The 22660-nt window shown below is 47.0% G+C and overlaps 1 pseudogene; it reads right to left on the minus strand.

The window, feature by feature from the left end:
- Positions 1 to 371: 371 nt before the first annotated feature.
- On the minus strand, positions 372 to 22287 carry LOC147747220 (uncharacterized; annotated as a pseudogene).
- Positions 22288 to 22660: the final 373 nt, after the last annotated feature.

Raw genomic sequence — 22660 nt, forward strand, 5'->3', positions numbered from 1 at the left:
GGGCTCCACTGCAGTGTCAGGAACAGACATAAGGTGTGGTATTGTGGGAGCGGAAGTGCTTGAGGTAGGGAGGAAAGGCCTTATCATCTTGGCAAGGGTGTAATGGTGTGTGGGGGAAACTGCGATGGGGTCTGATGTGTGATCTTTGGGAGGGGTGGCCTGGGACCGGGAGGAAGTAGATTTTGTGGTAGAAGTGTGGGATGGAGGTGGGGTTTTGGATTTCTTTGTTCTGGGGGATTTACAGGTGGGGGGCTCAATGTTCTTACTCTTAGGGGAGGGTGTGCGTGCATGGGGGGATATCCTCTCTGTTCCGGGGATTTCCTCTTCCCCTTGGGAGTCTGGTCTGTGTATCAGTGGGGAAGAAACCAAGGTCACAGAGGAAGACCCGCTGGGAAGGGCTGGTTGCAGGAGTCAAGCGTAGGGGTTTTGGAGGGAGAGGTAGCTGAGGAATGTGGAGTGGTTGTGGATGGGTGTATGATTTGTTTGGTTCTCTCCCCTGTGTGTGTGATGTCAGTCCCCTGAGTGTGCGTGCATGTTGTTTTACTTTGTTTTGGTAGGTTGTGTGCTGCTTGTGTCTGTTGCTGTGTGTGCATGTCCCTGTGTGAGTGTGCTTGGGTCAGGTAGGGTAGTGGGGACTGTGTATGGGGCAGAGGAAGGAGGGGTAAGGGACTGCTGCAGGAGGGACACAGCTGCCATCAGTGAGGAGGCCATGGACTGATTTGTTCGCTGTATGGCAGATATGCCCTCCATTTATGACACCGATTGACTGGTATGTGCATGGAGGACACTCAGCATGGATGTCTGCTCCTCATGTATCTGTTTTAGCAAATCCACGGCCTCCACACTCAGGGCAGCAGGGCTGACATATGCCGGGGGTGCAGTGCCTGGCCCGAAGGAGGCATGCACCCTAATACGGGAGGGCCCATGTGCACTTGGAATGGGAGCAGCTGTGAGGGTGGAGATGGTGGTGGTGGTGGGGGCAGACTCTGAAGTTGTGGACTATGATATGGGAACACCCACCACCACAAGGGAGTCATCACTGGAGCTTTATTGGTCCTCTGCAGATGTAGATGTTTCTGACCTGCCCTCAGTGTGGCTCCCCTCACCCTCCATGCCACTGGGTTCCTCCTCCTCATCCTCCACAGTGGATCCAGTCTGGCTAGCTGCTTCCCCTTGGTCCGTGGAACTGTCTCCTCCAGTAGCTGTTGATGATGCTGTGAACAAGGATGAGAAAGAGATTCACATCAGTCATCTGCATAGACTTGACACATGAGGTTCATCACAGCACATCACAGAGCAAACATTTGCATAATGTTCACAGCAGTATTTGAATCCTTACACATATGTGGACATGTCCCTTATCAGTCTGCCAGTAAACTATGGTTCTCAAACCCATGATGCCATGTGAAACATGTTAGATGGATTTCAAATAACACTAAATACATGTCCACTAATGAACTATTTGGCGTGTTGTCTGATCTGTAATGCTCCTTAGGGTCATGTGTCATTGCAAACCTGTCTCATTTCCTGCTAGGGAGCATGGAAGTGACACAGCAAATGGGATGAACACATTTATAAGTTTACAAGATGAACATACTTCCATCAACAGTCATCGTGATGGGCACCTATGTCTTGAAGGTCAATGCTCTAATGGTCTGCATGCAGGACAACAGACAATTACAAATACTGCATCCTCACAAACTTTCATGTGGCATACCGTGCCACTGGCCTGTCTGGCTAAACAGTCTGTACTGACTCTTGTTACAGGACCAGTAAATCTCAACTTTAAAGTCAGCACCTTGTCACAATCCTATATTTACTGATTATCGCAACAACTGTAGGGGTCAAGTATACATGTCCCCTATGTGCTAGACATAATTTAAACACGTTTACAAGCTCACATTGTTCTACTTAGACATTGGAGTATTTACTGTTACATTTCTATCTACATGAACTTTTGACAGCTCTCCAGAAGAAAGTAATGCAGCATACACATATATGTTGAAGCCACCATTATGCACAGTCAAGGGATGATACCAACATGTTTGGTTTTGTTCATCTGAGCCACATTCCATACAGTAGATGTATGTCCATGTTTCCTATATTGGCCACCTGTGTATTTCAAAAATTGCCACATGGACACACTGTAACCGTGTCTGACCCATGGATTTTCAATTTACAATGGTGAAAGTGTTGCCTGGCAGAAAGAAATCTGATGTGCCAGTGTCTCAGGTGGCCTGAATTGGCATACATGTCCCTGGTCCACATAATACATGTTATTACACAGAGCACTATGTAGGGGACTATACATTTTGAACACATCAATTTAATTTGTCTGAGGCATCCACATTGGTCTTAACTTCTGCACGGCTGTGTAGCATTGTTTTTACCAACCTGTGTGCACCTACATCACCATTTTGAACATATATGTATGTACTAAAAAGTACAGGTCATATTTCAGTCAATGTGCTGACACATCTCAGACAATTACATCAACCATGATGGTCAACTGAATGCCCTTGTTGTATAAGGTGCTGATCACATGAACCTTAGACTACAGCAAATACAAGGGATCTAAGTGACACATTTCACAGATGGAAAGGGACACACCTGGACATCAGATGCTAATGGGGCATAGTTACATTTTGCTACAGACGTGTTGTCTTACCAGACAGACGACCTGTGAGAGGGTTAGCAGGCTGAGGGAGGCAAAATCTGCTGTCCTTTAAAAAGGACCTTAAAAGTCATCTTTTCCCAAGGGGGGCGTAGGGTGGATACATACTGGTAGTGTTGTTTTGGGTCACAGCACCAGGATACCCTTTGGGTGACAGCCGCGCTTAATAAGTATGCCAATACATACATACATACATACATGCATGCCAAACATAGTTCAGCAACATGGCACATACTCACCCCCCCTTGCTGCTGTCTGGCCTTCAACTGCCAATCCAGGTCAGGGAAGACCACCGCCAGTACCTGGAGTATGTGGGGGTCAGGGTCCAATGTTCCCCCTTTGCGAGGAAGCGACACCTTCAGCTGGACTCTTGCAATCCTCCGTGTCCATCCACGGAGGTCCTGCCACCTCTTCTGGCAGTGGCGGACGCAGAATTTGAAGACCCCCCCAGATCTTAGAGCCTTGACTATGGTCTGCCAAATTTCATCCTTCTGATGGGCGTCGACCTGTAAGGATGACATGGTGACATACCACTACTCCGCATGCTACATGTTTATTCATCACACACTTAGACATATAGGTCATGGTCAGAATGGCAGATAATGTTTAACCGCTAGATAGGTATCATCATGGGCAATTGTCCTGTGTGCAAGTCTCCCTTAAAAACAAGGGAGCAGTGCAGAAAAATCAATCCCACTATACACACTTCTAAATCACTGTACCTGTCCAGAACATAATCTACACACTGTAAGACTTACATTAACGATGTTTGCATGATTGCCCTTGGGGAACACAATGCTAGTAGTGCCAGGTTTTACACATGCCCAATTCAAAAGGCAGTGTAATCAACAGTCACCTGCTCCTCTGGTTTTCCATACAGCTTGCCATACTGGGAAAAGAGGCTGTCCAGTTCTCCTCCTCTGTGAAAGCTGGTGCCCTCTGGAGACAGCAGCAGCGGAATGTAGAAATGTTGTAAAGTAGGATGTAGTACAGGCAAGTGAAGTCTCTTGGGAACAGACAGACTTATATCTATTCAGCAGAGGCGGAATCTGTTCCATGCGTCCAAAGCTATAGGTTCGGGTCGTTCGCATTATCTAAATTTGTCTAATCCATAACATTGAACACATCGGACACACATACCATGACGTTCAAATTATATGCATCATAACACTTTCGAGTTTGATATATTGGTGTTGTAAGCTAAGCTATTCGGATTGCACGCTATTCGTACATGAAGGGAAACAAGCGTCTGTCACCATGAAGACCAACAGTTAATATGTGCGCCCGGCTCGGTTCAGATGTGGAGAACGCATCCATTGAATACTCACCCGCCACGTTCACAATGACAACCAACAGCCAATGTGTGCATCTGGCTCGGTTCGGATGCGGAGCACGTGTCCTTTGAATACTCACCAGCGATGTTCACCATGATGACCAACAGCTAATGTGTGCGTCCGGCTCAGTTAAGAAGCGGAGAAACTGTCCTTTGAATGCTCACCCACGATGTTCACCATGATGACCAACAGCCAAAGGATGCGTCCAGCTCGGTTAGGATGCTGCACACGTGTCCATTCAATACTCACCTGCGTCGTTCACCATTACAGTGAACAGCCAAAGGATGCGTCCGGCTCGGATAGGATGCGGATGATGCATACATTCAATACTCACCCTCATTGTTCACCATTACAGTAAACAGCCAAAGGATGCGAACAACCTTTTTCGGGTGAGGCTCAGGCACCCTATACTAATCAATCAGCATGGCAGACAGTATAGCAAAGCTTTATTTATTTTTTAAATCTGTTTTTATTATTTTTTAAAGAGTTTACATGTGCCTGAAAGACAACATCCATCATATCATTACAGCCACATTTAAAACCTTCTAACAGTATCCCTCAGATCTCAAGTATGAGTTTGGAATGCCCTACCGTACATACTGGTGACATTATAACCTCAGTTCCATATTGAACCTCAACAGGTGGGTCATGTCAGAGAAGATAAAGTCCACTATGCATTCTTAGTGTGATTCTGGTGGTACCATATACAAACTGTTACAGGTCATACATCTCATGTGCAAACACAACAAGTGATGGACAGAATGTGGATCAATGTCACACACTCACCCCAGTCCAAGGATCTGGGCCTAAATCCATCGTTATTTTGCACTCCACACCACCCTGGGTTAGACAATGGCGATATGCAAATCAGCTCTGACCCTGGGCCTCATGGGAACAGTCCAGTCCGAACTACAAAAGCCATGTCCTTCCCAGAACGGAATCAAGCATCTGAGGACCGGACCGGTTTCGAGGTAACACCTCTCATCAGCCCGGCTAGCTTGACTCCAGTGGTGTGGAGTGCCTGGGACCCACGTCTGGGCATCCCCAGCGCACTTATGGCGGAAATTGCAAACACAACAAGTGATGGCCAGAATGTGGATCAATGTCTCACACTCACCCCAGTCCAAGAATCTGGGCCTAAATCCATCGTTATTTTGCACTCCACACCACCCTGGGTTAGACAATGGCGATATGCAAATCAGCTCTGACCCTGAGCCTCATGGGAACAGTCCAGTCCGAACTACAAAAGCCATGTCCTTCCCAGAACGGAATCAAGCATCCGAGGACCGGACCGGTTTCGAGGTAACACCTCTCATCAGCCCGGCTAGCTTGACTCCAGTGGTGTGGAGTGCCTGGGACCCACGTCTGGGCATCCCCAGCGCACTTATGGCGGAAATTGCAAACACAACAAGTGATGGACAGAATGTGGATCAATGTCACACACTCACCCCAGTCCAAGGATCTGGGCCTAAATCCATTGTTATTTTGCACTCCACACCACCCTGGGTTAGACAATGGCGATATGCAAATCAGCTCTGACCCTGAGCCTCATGGGAACAGTCCAGTCCGAACTACAAAAGCCATGTTCTTCCCAGAACGAAATCAAGCATCCGAGGACCGGACCGGTTTCGAGGTAACACCTCTCATCAGCCCGGCCAGCTTGACTCCAGTGGTGTGGAGTGCCTGGGACCCACGTCTGGGCATCCTGGAGTTCTGGACTTTTTGGTTCCGTCCAGAGGTGTCAGGGAACAACACCCGAAGACCCCGGAGTTCCACCTGTCTTGGTGCACAAATAAACAGAAACACGGGCTTCTCGATGGTGGCGTCAAAGACCAAAGGTTTATTACTGCAGGGACACAGAAGTCACAAAAACTACGCATGGGCAGTGTCTAGGAGCCTGTTCCATTTGTACAAAGAGGGTTGCTCCTTATATACTAAAAATTGGGCTTCAGGCAAATTCTTCACATGTTAGTACATTCCCAAACCTTTGGGTCCTAAACAATAAATATTTGGCGTTGCACAGGAATCGTCGACAATATCTGATGACAAAACATTACGAATGAGAGGTTCCCACTTTTCCATCATAATCTCATGTCAACTTTTCATTCAAGACCCGGACCGCCTCATCGTAAATTTCGTTACCTCCCCCTAATAAAGGCCCAGAAGGAAAGGAGCAGAGCCAGGTGCAGAAGATAGAGAAGTAGGATAAGAGATGTTTGTGGGTCGTAAATGGGCAAGGCTACCAGCTTCGGCCGCCTAATCATGATCAGGCCAACGACCACAAGAACCAGTATAGCAGGACTGGCCTCGGGCAGAGGAGGCAGCCTTTGTCGAGTCATGCAGCTACAGCGTGTTCTGTTCTAAGGTGCACGTGTCACTAAAGAGGTGAATCACCGGCTAAGGCTACGTGTCCTTAATCGAAATGAAGTGATCAGGGGCTATTGCCTATGTGAGGGCAAGAAACACAAAATGGCTGTCATGATCTAAGATGGATGCCATGGGTAGATCAGAAATGCGTTCCCTACAGGAGTACTCTTGCTAGTAGCGTAGCGAAAACACCAGGATATGCTAAATGGATCATTTGCGGTTCGCTGATACCAATATTATGTATTTCCGACAATATTGAAAACACGGGTTCAAATCGTCACGGAACCTCAGACCCTCCTTTTGCCCTTACATAGGCAATTACTCAGTCTATGTCAGAGTCTAATTCTATGCTCATCAGGTCAATGACATGTTGTTGTATCATCATCCTTTCTCGCGCCTTTTCTCCAAACGCAGGTGGTTTCCTAAAACAGGTTGCAGCACAAAGACTACACAGAGCAGGACCACACTGGATAATCAGGCAGCATGAGAATAGGAATGCTAAGATGACACCAATGACCATCAGAACCTTCCATCCCCACGCTGATATCAGAGTCCAAAACCACTCCATGAAGGACCAGTTTCCCCTGTCTACGTGTATAGAGTCGGAAATCTTGTGTAGCTTAGAGATCGCCTCATAGACTGTTGGAGCATTATTGGGAATAAAGACACAGCAGCTCGATTGGATCATCCTGCATACCCCACCTCGATCTGCAAGTATTACGTCTAGAACCATACGGTTCTGCAACGTCATGAGTCTATCCGCCTGAAGCTCAGCTGTCAAATTGCTAAGGGCACCAGCAGTTTCGGTAATAGTAGATTCAACTACCCGTGTTAGCTGACGTATGTTTCTACTATTGGCCATAGGCCCCCAGAACGGAAGGAAGCCTTTGAAGAAGTCTCCAGCTTCCTGACCAGCGGTGTCTTCCTTGCTGAGAACACCTCTTGCTACTCTGGTCTTGTGATAATCAGATGAAGCAGTGTATGTTGGAGGCAATAATCGAGCAATATAACATGATCCTGAAAAGTCAGCAGGCAACCATGTATACGCTCTGTCTTGACAGATGAAGTAGGTACCCCTAGCAGTAAGGAGGGCAGGGGAAGAGTTAGACGGAAACACGTAAGTCTCTACGCACTCACTCCTCCCTAGCTGAGCTCTCGGATTTCTCCCATTACCTTGCAAACAGACTTGACCTCGGTGAGGTACGACCCAGATTGGAGTGGAGCTTTTCCGTTTGCTTTCTCCCAAACTAAGGCGATACTCTGATGAATTCCAACTCAAATATACTCGCAATTCGTCTCTAGGGTAAGATGGAGTATTATTGACGTCTTTGATCATGTCAATAATTCCCTGGACTAAAGCTTTGTTGGCAGAGTTATATTTAGTGGAACGTGGTGGACGCGGAGGATAGGTTTCAAGGGCATAAGCAAAGATGGTTTGAAAGGCCTGAAATGATCCATTATAGCTAAAAGGCAAAACCAGGTAGGGAATACCTTTATCCATAGTGTGGGGTATCAAGCCACACACCCAGCAGTCTGTAGTGTTAACTACTAGTTGGTGTTGGTGCAAGAGCTGTACAAAAGTGTTATTGATGAATTCTGAGCGTCGAGCTTGCTCATGTTCAGGAAACGAGTGAAAAGAGTGCATAGAGGAAACAGTAGAAATAGCAGGATCAAGGGGAGGTACTGTAGTTACTGGCACAAAGATTAAATTTATACCAAAGACGATTCCACCCACCAACGTTACTAAAACAATTAAAAATGTAATAGCACATTGCATCAGAAAACATTTACTATGAAGGATTCTGTAAAGTCTGTTTCTGCGAACATAAATCATATTTTCTCGTTGCAGCGCAGGAAGCTCCATCTTCTACAATCCGCTCGCGACCACTGATGATGTGTACGTAGATGAAAATGCCTCTATCAGCCCTGGGAGTTCCCAGAACCAACAGAAAGATCGACCTTGTGTCTGACCCCCGCAAATTCAACTAGGCACACAGCCACGACCCTACGGCTACCCAGACGGCAAGGCAATTAAAAAAACAATAAAACAATAGCAAACTTCCTGGCTGAAGGCAAAAGTTCAAAATTTCAAATATCACAATGGGCAGTTTCCTGCTTTATTTGTCCATATAACGAGATCGTAAGTTGTATCTTAGTTTCGCAGGAACCGTTTGATCAGGAAACAGTGTGTTTTCAATAGAGTTTGCAATGTTCAAGTTCGCAGATGGCAAAGTTTCTTCTGATGCAGAGGACAAGTGTTCAGGAGTCAAAGAAGTAGTTTCAGGAGGGGAGTCAGTTATCAATTCTGCATCGCTGAAAGGGATAAACTTGGGTGTTTGCTCGAATTTAGAGGCACCAATTCCCTTCTTCACCCAGTTGTCGTAAGGAAGTGGCAGGGGCACACGTTTGACATGAGTTGCATGTATCCAGTGCTTGCGTCCAGCCACACGAACAGCAGTTCTCGTTGCAAGCAGCACCTGGAAGGGGCCGACAAACTTGGGTTGAAGGTTCTTTGTCCTCGTAAAATTTCGTACCACAACGTGGTCGCCGGGTTTCAGCTGATGACCTGGACTCTCCGGAGGCTTTGGCAATGCATCGAAAACCTGTTGGTGAATAAGACTCAATTTAGCAGTCAAGTCGTAAAGGTAATCAATCAACATTGGGTATTCTAGAGAACAAAACTCCTTTGGCCTTGGCACTCCCCAAACATTCGCAGGACGGCCAAAGACAATCTCGTATGGACTAAGCCCTACTCTAGAATGCACAGTCGCTCTCGTCGATAACAAAGCCAAGGGTATTGCGTCTGGCCAGGATAAACCCGTGGATGCCTGTATTTTAGCAAGTTTTAGTTTGAGGGTGCCATTGTAACCCTCAACTAAACCCGCAGACTGGGGATGGTTTGCACTGTGAAACTTTTGCTTAATACCTAAACCGGCACACACACTCTGCATAACTTTCCCTATAAACTCACTTCCGCTATCTGACCATACAATCCGTGGCATTCCATATCTAGGGAAATATTCTTTGAGAAGAATTTTGGCAGTTGATAGGGCAGTATTGTCCTTCAGTGGATATGCTTCGATCCATCTGGAGAAAGCACAAACTACCACCAGGACGTATTTTAGATTATTACAACGGTCCATGTGTATGAAATCTAGCTGAATTACCTCAAAGGGGCAAGTGGGTGGAGCGAAATGACCAGCAGGAGTAGGAGTTCCCTTGCCAGGATTATGCATCAGGCATACCATACAATTTTTCACCACTCTCTCTGCACATTTGCTAATCCCATCATTCTTCCAAACTGGGGCCAACATTTTACAGATTCCTTTAGAACTTATGTGCGCTACTCCATGCGCCATTGTCACCACTGCAAGCACATACGCATCAGGCAACATCCAACGCTGTTGTTCCGACAAGTCAATCCAACACCCACTCGAATCCAACTTGCCCGTACTTTCTTTCCATGCACGTTTTTCCTCCTCAGTTGCCTCTTTCTGAATCTCTTTCACACTTTCCACTGTATCCTCACACATTCCAGACTCGGAAATCCATCTTGCAGATGTTGCAACATACATTCTACTCATCATATTTCTAGCTGTCTGTTTAGCAGTCTCATCAGCAAAAGCATTCCCACGACCAACATCATCCGTGATTGCTTTATGCGCACTGCATTTTACAATCGCAACTTCAGTCGGCAAGGTTAGAGATTCCAACAAGTCGTTAACTAACTGACCATGTTGAATCTTAGTCCCATGGGACGTAATGAAACCTCTTTCTTTCCACAAACAGCCAAAACTATGGGCCACGCCAAACGCGTACTGACTATCTGTGAACACATTCACTCTCTTTCCCTTAGCTAGAACACACGCTCTTGTTAGAGCGATTAACTCTGCAGCTTGGGCAGAATTCTGACTCACTCTTGCAGTCTCCACAATCGTACTCAAAGTCGTTACTGCATAAGCAGCAGTCACATCACCATTCTCCAATTTAAAGCATGACCCATCAATATACAACGTGCCATCTGGATCTGACAATGGGGTGTCTTTTAAATCAATTCGTCCTTTTGTCTCCTCCTCGGTTCTGAAACAGCAATCATGGGGTTCGGAATCACTCGACTCTTCATTAGTCGGCAACAGTGTTGCTGGATTCAATACATTGCATCTTTTTTATTTGAATATGACTCGCCAGCAATGTCAGCTCGTAGCCAGATAATCTAGCACTAGTAAGGTGTTGCGTCTTGGTTCTGTTCATGAGTGTATCCACAGCATGAGGAACCATGACCACTAGCATATTATTCATCACCAAACCAGCAGATTGTCGAATGGAAGCCGCAGCTGCCGCTGTAGCTCTCAAACAACTAGGTAACGCTCTAGCTACTGGATCTAATGTTGATGAAAAGTACGCACAAGGGCGTTATTTATCACCAAATTTCTGTGTCAGAACACTCAACGCGCAACCTTCTCTTTCGTGAACATAGAGCGTGAATGGCTTGCTGTAATCGGGTGTACCCAATACAGGAGCTGAACAAAGTGCATTTCGTAACTCAGAAAAACTCTCCTGACATTCAGCAGACCATGGCACCGGACTCGGAACATTTTTCCCAGTCAAAGCTACCAACGGTTTTGCTAAAAGAGAAAAATTTGGGATCCACTGCCTACAGTAAGAGGTAATACCTAGAAAGGCACGTACTTCTCTCTGTGTGCGAGGAACACTCATCTGCGTAATTGCTTTTATTCTCTCTGGGGTTAACTTCCTTCCCTCCTTTGACAAGAGATGACCTAGGTAGGTCACTTCTTGGCAGCAATATTGCATTTTCGAAGGTGACACCTTGTGATTCAAATTAGACAAATGATGCAATAACGAAATCGTAGCTGCTTTGCAAGTTTCCTTGTCATCGGCAGCCACTAGAAGGTCATCTACATACTGCACTAGAGCAGAACCTGGAGGAAGTACAAAGGAATCTAACTGACTTTTTAATGCCTGACTGTAAATGGATGGGCTCTCACAATAGCCTTGTGGAGCGCGTTTAAATCTGAAGCTTCGACCTCCTAGACAGAAGCCGAAAATATCTCTGCTTTCCTCGGCTATTGGAATGCTGAAAAAGGCATTTTTCAAGTCAATGACTGAAAACCATGTAGCTGTAGCAGGAATCAATGTTAACAAGGCAGTAATGTCTGGAACCACAGGAAACTGCGGAACCACAATCTTATTAACTTCTCTGAGATCAATGACAAACCTATATACTGGAGGCTTTGTAGGATCAGTTCGTTTCAAAATCGGTAATAGAGGACTATTACAGACATTTCCTCTAGTTTCTTCAACCACACCTTTCTTAATCAAATCCTGCACAATCAATAAAAGTGAACGTTCACCTTCATTAGAGATCTTGTATTGAGGAATTTGTGGAAATTTTACATTTGCTTTCAAAGTGACTACATATGGTGGTATTTCTAAAAGGCCTACATCATTAGGACCAGTCGCCCAGAGAGTATCAGGGAGTGAACGCAGCTCTGGCGGGACTGCATCCATTGATAAGTACATCGGAGAGGTGATTCTTTTACCCAACGTAAGCTGTACTCCTTCCGGAGAACAGTACAATGTCGCATATAGGCGTTTTAACAAGTCTAAACCAAGCAGATTTTCATTACAACCTGTCGTCAAAATCAGGGGTGCTTTTAATTGACACGGTCCAACAGAAATAGCCAAAGGACCAGATACCGGGTTGTAAACGGGGGCGCCTGAAAAACCTACAGAAACATTTGTTAAGCCGGACAAAGGTGCGCCAGGGAGTTTCGCATGCATGATCGAACTTTTTGCGGCACCAGTATCCAACAGAAACGGCTCGACTACACCTGATGTTGCTACTGCGACATAAGGCCTACTCTGATCCACTGGAACTGATACTACTCCCTCTCTCTGTCCATGGCTGTCCTAGTACTCATTTTGTTGAAATCCCTCATCATTTTCACAATAGTCTTCAACATGATACTGTTGAGATCTATTTTGTTGGGCAGACTGTCCATTTCGTTGATCAAAGTGATTGGAAGGGCGATCATTTGTCTGTGGAGGCATAGTACCTCGTCCTCGACCTCTAGAATTCTGCACAAAACCACCACGACCTCTTTGAGCTGCTGCTGCGTTATTTTGCGCTAGGACTGGACACTCATTTTTATAATGACCTTCTTTCTTACAATATGCACACTGATTCCACTGGTATTGTGGCCTAGGTGAACTATAATCTGTCCTTTGATACGATCCTTGCTGTGTATTAGTCTGATTTATACGAGGCGGATATGCCTGTTGCAAAAGAACTTTAGTCTTTAAGTCTTTCGTCTTTTTATCTGATTTCTCTTTCTCTTCTTTATCCCTATTTTCATAATACTGTGCAGTTGCAAGTATTTGCGCAGTTGTAGACACAGCCCACGCACTCTTGGAATCTTTTAATTTATTGCACAGCTCAGGTAACAAATTGTGTACAAATTTATCGACAAATAATCTCTGTCCTCCTTCTGTGCTCATATCTTGACCACTATGATCTACAAAAGTCTCTTCGAACCTCGTGAAAAAGTCGGAGACACTTTCGTCTTTCTTTTGCCTGCATGCGGACAACTTGTCCCAGTTAACACGCAATGCTGGCATCAGAGTCTTCATTAAATCGATTATTCTACCTGGAAGATTAGCAATTAGAAGTTCGGGTTTGGAACCACCTATTTGCTGACCATCCGCTGCAATGATAGCTGCCCAATCACCACCTAGGGCAACTGGATGATTCTCTTTACGTATCTTAGCCCAAATTGGTTGCGGAACTACATTGCCAAATAACATGTCAATGTCCGCCAGATTCATTACACAGGCCTCAACTGTTTGCGCTAATTCCTTATAGTACCCAGCAGGATTCTTACGCGGGTCTGGCAAGGCCTGCTTCACTGCTAACACTTCAGCTCGCTTCCACGGAATGTGTATCCACACTCTTTGGAATTGCGCCGGAGCGGCTGGAATACCATTAATGGCATCAGCTTGCACAGCTTCGCGCCAAATTGGAGGAACCTCCCTCATTGGATATTGGCGATTCTGCTTCGTACTAACTTTCTCTAAATCTCTCGGTGAACGAAGTGATGGATCATTCCTATAACTTAAAATCAGTTCCATCGCTTCTTTTATATTTTGACCTACTATCATTCCTGCAGCAAACTCTTTCTGAACATTAATTAGGTCTTCCAAATTCAATTCAGAGTCATCTTCTTCTAGTCCCTCACGTAAAAGAGAGCACATCTCGTCAAAGACATATCGTTGCGTTGGTTCATTCCACTGCATAAATGTATCTAGTACATCTCTCGTACTATATCTCCTACTTTTCGAAATCCATCTGAGAGCCGTGGAATCTAATATTCCCCGTTCCTCAGTACTTGGGAGTTGACTACGTCTTTGTACGGAGTCAGAAGTAGGAGTCTTGATTAAAGATTTATAGAAAGGAGACAGAATGTTAGAGACAGAATCAGTGATTCTTCGACGAACAGAAAGCGGAGTCAACATACTGGCAGATGCAGAGAACACAGTAGCAGTTGGAACAGATAGCGGGACAGTAGGAGTATCGAAGAGAATAGCTTGTGAAACAGTAGGTGTAAGCGATACAGGTATGGGCAAAGAAGTCGGCAACCCAGGAAGAGGAGGTGCCGTAGGAACATTCACATTGACCACAGGAGGTACAGGAGCTTGATTCTGAGGGGCAGGGGCAGGAATACCAAGTTGTCCAGCAACCGGCAATTGAACATTTGGTACAGGTGGAGCCGTAGTACCCTGTGCATACGGTGGTGGTGACCGTAACAAGTAAGACAACAGAGGATCATTTTCGGGATCCTCTACTATCTTAGTCGTACTCGATGGCAAGGCAGGATAGCACTTATCTATTGCTAAGTTACGCTCTCTAGTAGCTATCTCCATTGCCTTCTCAGACTCGTTATCTTGCAGCTGCTTAGCCGCTTGTTCTAAAGTTAACTCTTGCTCTTTCTGTTCTTTTTTCAACCTTTTAATCTCTCTCTGTTTAGATTCCTTTCGTCAGTATCGGAAAGAATCAAACATTGCCGGCCGGGCTTTCTTCGTAAACAATTTCACTTCTAATTTGTCAAGGATTTCGGGTTCAAAACTACCATGTAGTGGCCAACTAAGGACACCATCCTTTTCAGTGTATCGGACCCATACCTCATTATAAGATATAGGACCCACACCATGCTTACAGTAAAGATCATATAGAGGAGTCCCAATCGGAGGAACCAGACATGAGTCCTCCAATCGTGAATCACTGTTGCAACCAAAACACGCCAACATACAATTTTTCCGACTTACCATTTTGTAATCCGGAACACAGAACAAGCAATACAAACAGGGATGTGCACTCGAACCAAGAACTTAGGCCTACCAAAAGCGAACAAATGTATCGATACCCAAAACTAAACCAAATAGATTATCGCAACCAGAACAACCAGTGATAACCTTACGAAACCAAACCAAACCAAGAACCAAAAAGGATTTTAACAACCCTCACAAACTAACCAGCTAGCAATCACTAAATACTTAACTGAGGCACTGAAGACGTCACCAAGGAGAAACCCGTCACGTTTCGCCGTACTAAGGACTGCACCTCGGGTCCAAGACAGGGCGACGGTCAAGGCAACGGACCACTGCAGCCGTCCGAACGGGAACCCTCGTGGAAGAGAACGTCGGGCCACTTTTGCGATATGCCGGGATCGATGAAGTGGGGCGCCTCCCTCAGGAATCTTCACACGCAGCTTCTCGAACTCTTCAGGCTTTTGGACCGGTACCGAATGACGTCGCCCCACGTTGGGCGCCAATTGGAGTTCTGGACTTTTTGGTTCCGTCCAGAGGTGTCAGGGAACAACACCCGAAGACCCCGGAGTTCCACCTGTCTTGGTGCACAAATAAACAGAAACACGGGCTTCTCGATGGTGGCGTCAAAGACCAAAGGTTTATTACTGCAGGGACACAGAAGTCACAGAAACTACGCATGGGCAGTGTCTAGGAGCCTGTTCCATTTGTACAAAGAGGGTTGCTCCTTATATACTAAAAATTGGGCTTCAGGCAAATTCTTCACATGTTAGTACATTCCCAAACCTTTGGGTCCTAAACAATAAATATTTGGCGTTGCACAGGAATCGTCGACAATATCTGATGACAAAACATTACGAATGAGAGGTTCCCACTTTTCCATCATAATCTCATGTCAACTTTTCATTCAAGACCCGGACCGCCTCATCGTAAATTTCGTTACCTCCCCCTAATAAAGGCCCAGAAGGAAAGGAGCAGAGCCAGGTGCAGAAGATAGAGAAGTAGGATAAGAGATGTTTGTGGGTCGTAAATGGGCAAGGCTACCAGCTTCGGCCGCCTAATCATGATCAGGCCAACGACCACAAGAACCAGTATAGCAGGACTGGCCTCGGGCCTCGGAGGCAGCCTTTGTCGAGTCATGCAGCTACAGCGTGTTCTGTTCTAAGGTGCACGTGTCACTAAAGAGGTGAATCACCGGCTAAGGCTACGTGTCCTTAATCGAAATGAAGTGATCAGGGGCTATTGCGTATGTGAGGGCAAGAAACACAAAATGGCTGCCATGATCTAAGATGGATGCCATGGGTAGATCAGAAATGCGTTCCCTACAGGAGTACTCTTGCTCGTAGCGTAGCGAAAACACCAGGATATGCTAAATGGATCATTTGCGGTTCGCTGATACCAATATTATGTATTTCCGACAATATTGAAAACACGGGTTCAAATCGTCACGGAACCTCAATCCCCAGCGCACTTATGGTGGAAATTGCAAACACAACAAGTGATGGACAGAATGTGGATCAATGTCACACACTCACCCCAGTCCAAGGATCTGGGCCTAAATCCATTGTTATTTTGCACTCCACACCACCCTGGGTTAGACAATGGCGATATGCAAATCAGCTCTGACCCTGAGCCTCATGGGAACAGTCCAGTCCGAACTACAAAAGCCATGTCCTTCCCAGAACGGAATCAAGCATCCGAGGACCGGACCGCTTTCGAGGTAACACCTTTCATCAGCCCGGCTAGCTTGACTCCAGTGGTGTGGAGTGCCTGGGACCCACGTCTGGGCATCCCCAGCGCACTTATGGCGGAAATTGCAAACACAACAAGTGATGGACAGAATGTGGATCAATGTCACACACTCACCCCAGTCCAAGGATCTGGGCCTAAATTCATCGTTATTTTGCACTCCACACCACCCTGGGTTAGACAATGGCGATATGCAAATCAGCTCTGACCCTGAGCCTCATGGGAACAGTCCAGTCCGAACTACAAAAGCCATGCCCTTCCCAGAACGGAATCAAGCATCAGAGGACCGGACCGGTTTCGAGGTAACACCTCTCATCAGCCCGGCTAGCTTGACACCAGTGGTGTGGAGTGCCTGGGACCCACGTCTGGGCATCCCCACCGCACTTATGGCGGAAATTGCAAACACAACAAGTGATGGACAGAATGTGGATCAATGTCACACACTCACCCCAGTCCAAGGATCTGGGCCTAAATCCATCGTTATTTTGCACTCCACACCACCCTGGGTTAGACAATGGCGATATGCAAATCAGCTCTGACCCTGACCCTCATGGGAACAGTCCAGTCCGAACTACAAAAGCCATGTCCTTCCCAGAACGGAATCAAGCATCCGAGGACCGGACCGGTTTTGAGGTAACACCTCTCATCAGCCCGGCTAGCTTAACTCCAGTGGTGTGGAGTGCCTGGGACCCACGTCTGGGCATCCCCAGCGCACTTATGGCGGAAATTGCAAACACAACAAGTGATGGACAGAATGTGGATCAATGTCACACACTCACCCCAGTCCAAGGATCTGGGCCTAAATCCATCGTTATTTTGCACTCCACACCACCCTGGGTTAGACAATGGCGATATGCAAATCAGCTCTGACCCTGAGCCTCATGGGAACAGTCCAGTCTGAACTACAAAAGCCATGTCCTTCCCAGAACGGAATCAAGCATCCGAGGACCGGACCGGTTTCGAGGTAACACCTCTCATCAGCTCGGCTAGCTTGACTCCAGTGGTGTGGAGTGCCTGGGACCCACGTCTGGGCATCCCCAGCGCACTTATGGCGGAAATTGCAAACACAACAAGTGATGGACAGAATGTGGATCAATGTCACACACTCACCCCAGTCCAAGGATCTGGGCCTAAATCCATCGTTATTTTGCACTCCACACCACCCTGGGTTAGACAATGGCGATATGCAAATCAGCTCTGACCCTGAGCCTCATGGGAACAGTCCAGTCCGAACTACAAAAGCCATGTCCTTCCCAGAACGGAATCAAGCATCCGAGGACCGGACCGGTTTCGAGGTAACACCTTTCATCAGCCCGGCTAGCTTGACTCCAGTGGTGTGGAGTGCCTGGGACCCACGTCTGGGCATCCCCAGCGCACTTATGGCGGAAATTGCAAACACAACAAGTGATGGACAGAATGTGGATCAATGTCACACACTCACCCCAGTCCAAGGATCTGGGCCTAAATCCATCGTTATTTTGCACTCCACACCACCCTGGGTTAGACAATGGCGATATGCAAATCAGCTCTGACCCTGACCCTCATGGGAACAGTCCAGTCCGAACTACAAAAGCCATGTCCTTCCCATAACGGAATCAAGCATCCGAGGACCGGACCCGTTTCGAGTAACACCTCTCATCAGCCCGGCTAGCTTGACTCCAGTGGTGTGGAGTGCCTGGGACCCACGTCTGGGCATCCCCAGCGCACTTATGGCGGAAATTGCAAACACAACAAGTGATGGACAGAATGTAGATCAATGTCACACACTCACCCCAGTCCAAGGATCTGGGCCTAAATCCATCGTTATTTTGCACTCCACACCACCCTGGGTTAGACAATGGCGATATGCAAATCAGCTCTGACCCTGAGCCTCATGGGAACAGTCCAGTCCGAACTACAAAAGCCATGTCCTTCCCAGAACGGAATCAAGCATCCGAGGACCGGACCGGTTTCGAGGTAACACCTCTCATCAGCCCGTCTAGCTTGACTCCAGTGGTGTGGAGTGCCTGGGACCCACGTCTGGGCATCCCCAGCGCACTTATGGCGGAAATTGCAAACACAACAAGTGATGGACAGAATGTGGATCAATGTCACACACTCATCCCAGTCCAAGGATCTGGGCCTAAATCCATCGTTATTTTGCACTCCACACCACCCTGGGTTAGACAATGGCGATATGCAAATCAGCTCTGACCCTGAGCCTCATGGGAACAGTCCAGTCCGAACTGCAAAAGCCATGTCCTTCCCAGAACGGAATCAAGCATCCGAGGACCGGACCGGTTTCGAGGTAACACCTCTCATCAGCCCGGCTAGCTTGACTCCAGTGGTGTGGAGTGCCTGGGACCCACGTCTGGGCATCCCCAGCGCACTTATGGCGGAAATTGCAAACACAACAAGTGATGGACAGAATGTGGATCAACGTCACACACTCACCCCAGTCCAAGGATCTGGGCCTAAATCCATCGTTATTTTGCACTCCACACCACCCTGGGTTAGACAATGGCGATATGCAAATCAGCTCTGACCCTGAGCCTCATGGGAACAGTCCAGTCCGAACTACAGAGTCAAGATAGCTGGGCTGATGAGAGGTGTTACCTCGAAACCGGTCCGGTCCTCGGATGCTTGATTCCGTTCTGGGAAGGACATGGCTTTTGTAGTTCGGACTGGACTGTTCCCATGGGGCGCAGGGTCAGAGCTGATTTGCATATCGCCATTGTCTAACCCAGGGTGGTGTGGAGTGCAAAAAAACGATGGATTTGGGCCCAGATCTTTTGACTGGGGTGAATGTGTGACATTGATCCACATTCGGTCCATCACCTGTTTTGTTTGCAATACCGCCATAAGTGCGCTGGGGATGCTCAGACGTGGGTCCCAGGCACTCCACACCACTGGAGTCAAGCTAGCCGGGCTGATGAGAGGTGTTACCTCGAAACCGGTCCGGTCCTCGGATGCTTGATTCCGTTCTGGGAAGGACATGGCTTTTGTAGTTCGGACTGGACTGTTCCCATGGGGCACAGGGTCAGAGCTGATTTGCATATCGCCATTGTCTAACCCAGGGTGGTGTGGAGTGCAAAAAAACGATGGATTTGGGCCCAGATCTTTTGACTGGGGTGAATGTGTGACATTGATCCACATTCGGTCCATCACCTGTTTTGTTTGCAATACCGCCATAAGTGCGCTGGGGATGCTCAGACGTGGGTCCCAGGCACTCCACACCACTGGAGTCAAGCTAGCCGGGTTGATGAGAGGTGTTACCTTGAAACCGGTCCGGTCCTCTGATGCTTGATTCCGTTCTGGGAAGGACATGGCTTTTGTAGTTCGGACTGGACTGTTCCCATGGGGCACAGGGTCAGAGCTGATTTGCATATCGCCATTGTCTAACCCAGGGTGGTGTGGAGTGCAAAAAAACGATGGATTTGGGCCCAGATCTTTTGACTGGGGTGAATGTGTGACATTGATCCACATTCGGTCCATCACCTGTTTTGTTTGCAATACATCTCATGTGAGCGCACAGATCTTATAGAGAAAAAAAACAGTAACTCACAAACCAACTACAGCAGCTGAGTCTGACTTCTGATTGTATGCTCCTCACTTAGTCCCCTTTACCTCCCTGCCTTTTTACTTTCTCCCGTTCCCCCCGTCCCTCACGTCCTGTCCCGCAGCCCTCCACGGAACTGCATCACCATCCTCTGCACACATTGGCGTCCCTCCAAATTGATGGTTGGCATAAATGTACCTGCGTGGTGGGATAAGGGTGCACTTGACAGATCCCCGGTCTCATAGTGTGGGAAGGTCTCTCTTGTCATCCGGTCGATGCTCGAGGCTGTCTCCCTCTGTGTGTATTAGGTCTTGAAGCAAACCTCTCGCAGACCCAGCGTTTCCTCCCAAATGATGGCAATTCCCTCTGCTTTGGCCCACACTAGGAGTAAAGACCTCCATGCTCTTATATGTGGAGGGGTTTGCGCCTTCCATCTCTTCGTTATGATCGTTTGACAACCACCAGCCCCAAGTCAAGGAAACAAAAAGTGACTTTTGTGGCCGGGGTCATGCGAAATTGATGTAACAAGTAAGTAGGCCATTCAAAGGGTATTTTGTGGCCTGTGAAAGAGTACAGCACCTCACCGACAGCCCACCAATAGGTATATAGTGTATGGCAGCCCCATAGCATGTGCACCAGTCCGGCCCCTACCTCCGCAAAGTGGGGACAGGTTGAATCCACGCGGTGAAAGTACCTATTGATCTTCTCGGGTGTGAGGTATGGCCTGTGAACTATGAATAATTGAATTTGGCGGAACCGCATGTTTCTTGGGATGCGTTTGAGACTCTTCAATACATTTTTCCCACTTCTTCCAGCTGCCGCTCAAAGTCCTCCTCCCACCTGCATCAGAGTGAGTCTAGTTTTATCGCTGAATGTGTGCGAAGGAATGCCGCAAACCATCGGATTATGTGTCCGTCGGATTAAGTGTCGGCCGCGTCCCATAATGTGAAGGTACTGTATGGTGTGCTGTTGACTCAGCTCTTCTTTCATGTCCCCCCAGCAAGAAGCTAGTGTAGTGATCAGTGATAAGTGTCTTAAAAATTGTCCCGGCGGAGGCCCCTGTTCTTCGGTTAGGGATTCATATGGTATGAGCATGCTGATACAGATCTCCCTGGGTCTGTATGTCGGCTTCGTGCCACTCCATAAGCTCCAGGGATGTGAGCACCCCAGGCCCGCTGGGGGAGCCCGCTAGTGGTATGGCTGGCGCGTAGGGGACTAGTCCTCTTGTAATGTATAGGCAGCAGCGGAAGCATTTGTCAGCCACTTCTAGAAGAAGGGGAGCCGGCGTTAGCATCTTAGCAGCCGGGTGCAAAAACCTAGTGATACAGTCCAAAGAGAGGGGGGAGCTGTGGTCGCCGTATCATCTTGACATCTGTCCGCGAGCAATCGGACTATCCACTGCAATTGTGCAGCCAAGTAGTAGTGTTCGAAGCAGGGTGCAGCTAGGCCCCCCTGGTCCGTGGGCAAATATAACTTTGCCAGCTCTATCCTATGACGCGCGTTACCCCAGAGGAAGTCTCTAAGAAGTGTAGCAAGTTTGTTAAAGAAGGCCGCTGTGACATACAGTGGTAGGTTAGCATAGTGATACAGGAGACGTGAAAGAATCACCATCTTAGATAACGTTACTCTGCCCGTGATTGTTAGCAGTTTCTGTACATAGGGTTGCAAAAAATATTCAATGAACTTGCTAGTATTCTCAAAAAGCCCCCCAATTGCTGATATTATTGGCCTTCCTGGGGGACAATGTTAATTTTTGTGGATTTTGGGGATGAGATAGAGATGTGGTGTCACTGGGTAATTGTTTGGCGATCAGCCCCGCAGTCCTCCAAGTGTATAAGCTCTGATGTTATCTCTCTTGTATATTTACTACATAAGTTGCACTAATTCTGACATAACAGTCCCTGTCAGATAGCTGCATTAGAGCTTCCTTGTTATACATCTCCTGCGGCCACAGTACCACATTCCCTCCCTTGTCCGACATTCGTATCATGATGTCTTTTCTCTTCTTGATTTTTTCCATTACTTTGTCATATTCGACTCTCTCGTTGTTTCTTGTTTTCTAAAAATGTTTTGCTGCTCTCCAGGGACAATTGTTACGGATCCTTTATCACTTTGTCTGAAAAAATGTCTAGATTGTCTTTCGGCATTAACGGACACAAAGTAGATCTTGGTCTGAATGGGGTTTTTGAGGGTTCGTGGATGTTAATACCAGCATGTTGTGCTGCCATATCTGCGTTCCAATTGTGTCCCTCAATTACTCCATTCTCATCCAGTTCCGCCATCTCTTGGATAAAGTCCATATCAGCCACTGTCCAACTGCCTCAGACAATATCAGGGGTTTGATCTTTATCCCGATTCATATTTTTCCTTTGGGAGTTAATAAAATGCGTGCGCAATTTTAACTTCCTTATGAACTGGTGTAGGTCTATACGAGTTTGTGTATAGTCAAAGTTTGTTCTTTTACAAAATGATAGACCTAATGTGAGTGTTTCTTCTACTTTTGATGTAAGAGCCATATCTGAGAGATTAATTATTGTGTTGTTATATTCTACGTTATCATTCATCGTCTCCTGTTCGCTCTGTAAGTTTGTTTTTTTGTTGTTGTTTGTTTGCCCCATCTTCTGTTCTTGCGTCTTCTGCACCTTGGTTTTTGTT

Source organism: Lissotriton vulgaris, chromosome 1_1, assembly GCF_964263255.1.
Source record: "Lissotriton vulgaris chromosome 1_1, aLisVul1.2, whole genome shotgun sequence".
In the NCBI taxonomy this organism is placed as follows: Eukaryota; Metazoa; Chordata; class Amphibia; order Caudata; family Salamandridae; genus Lissotriton; species Lissotriton vulgaris.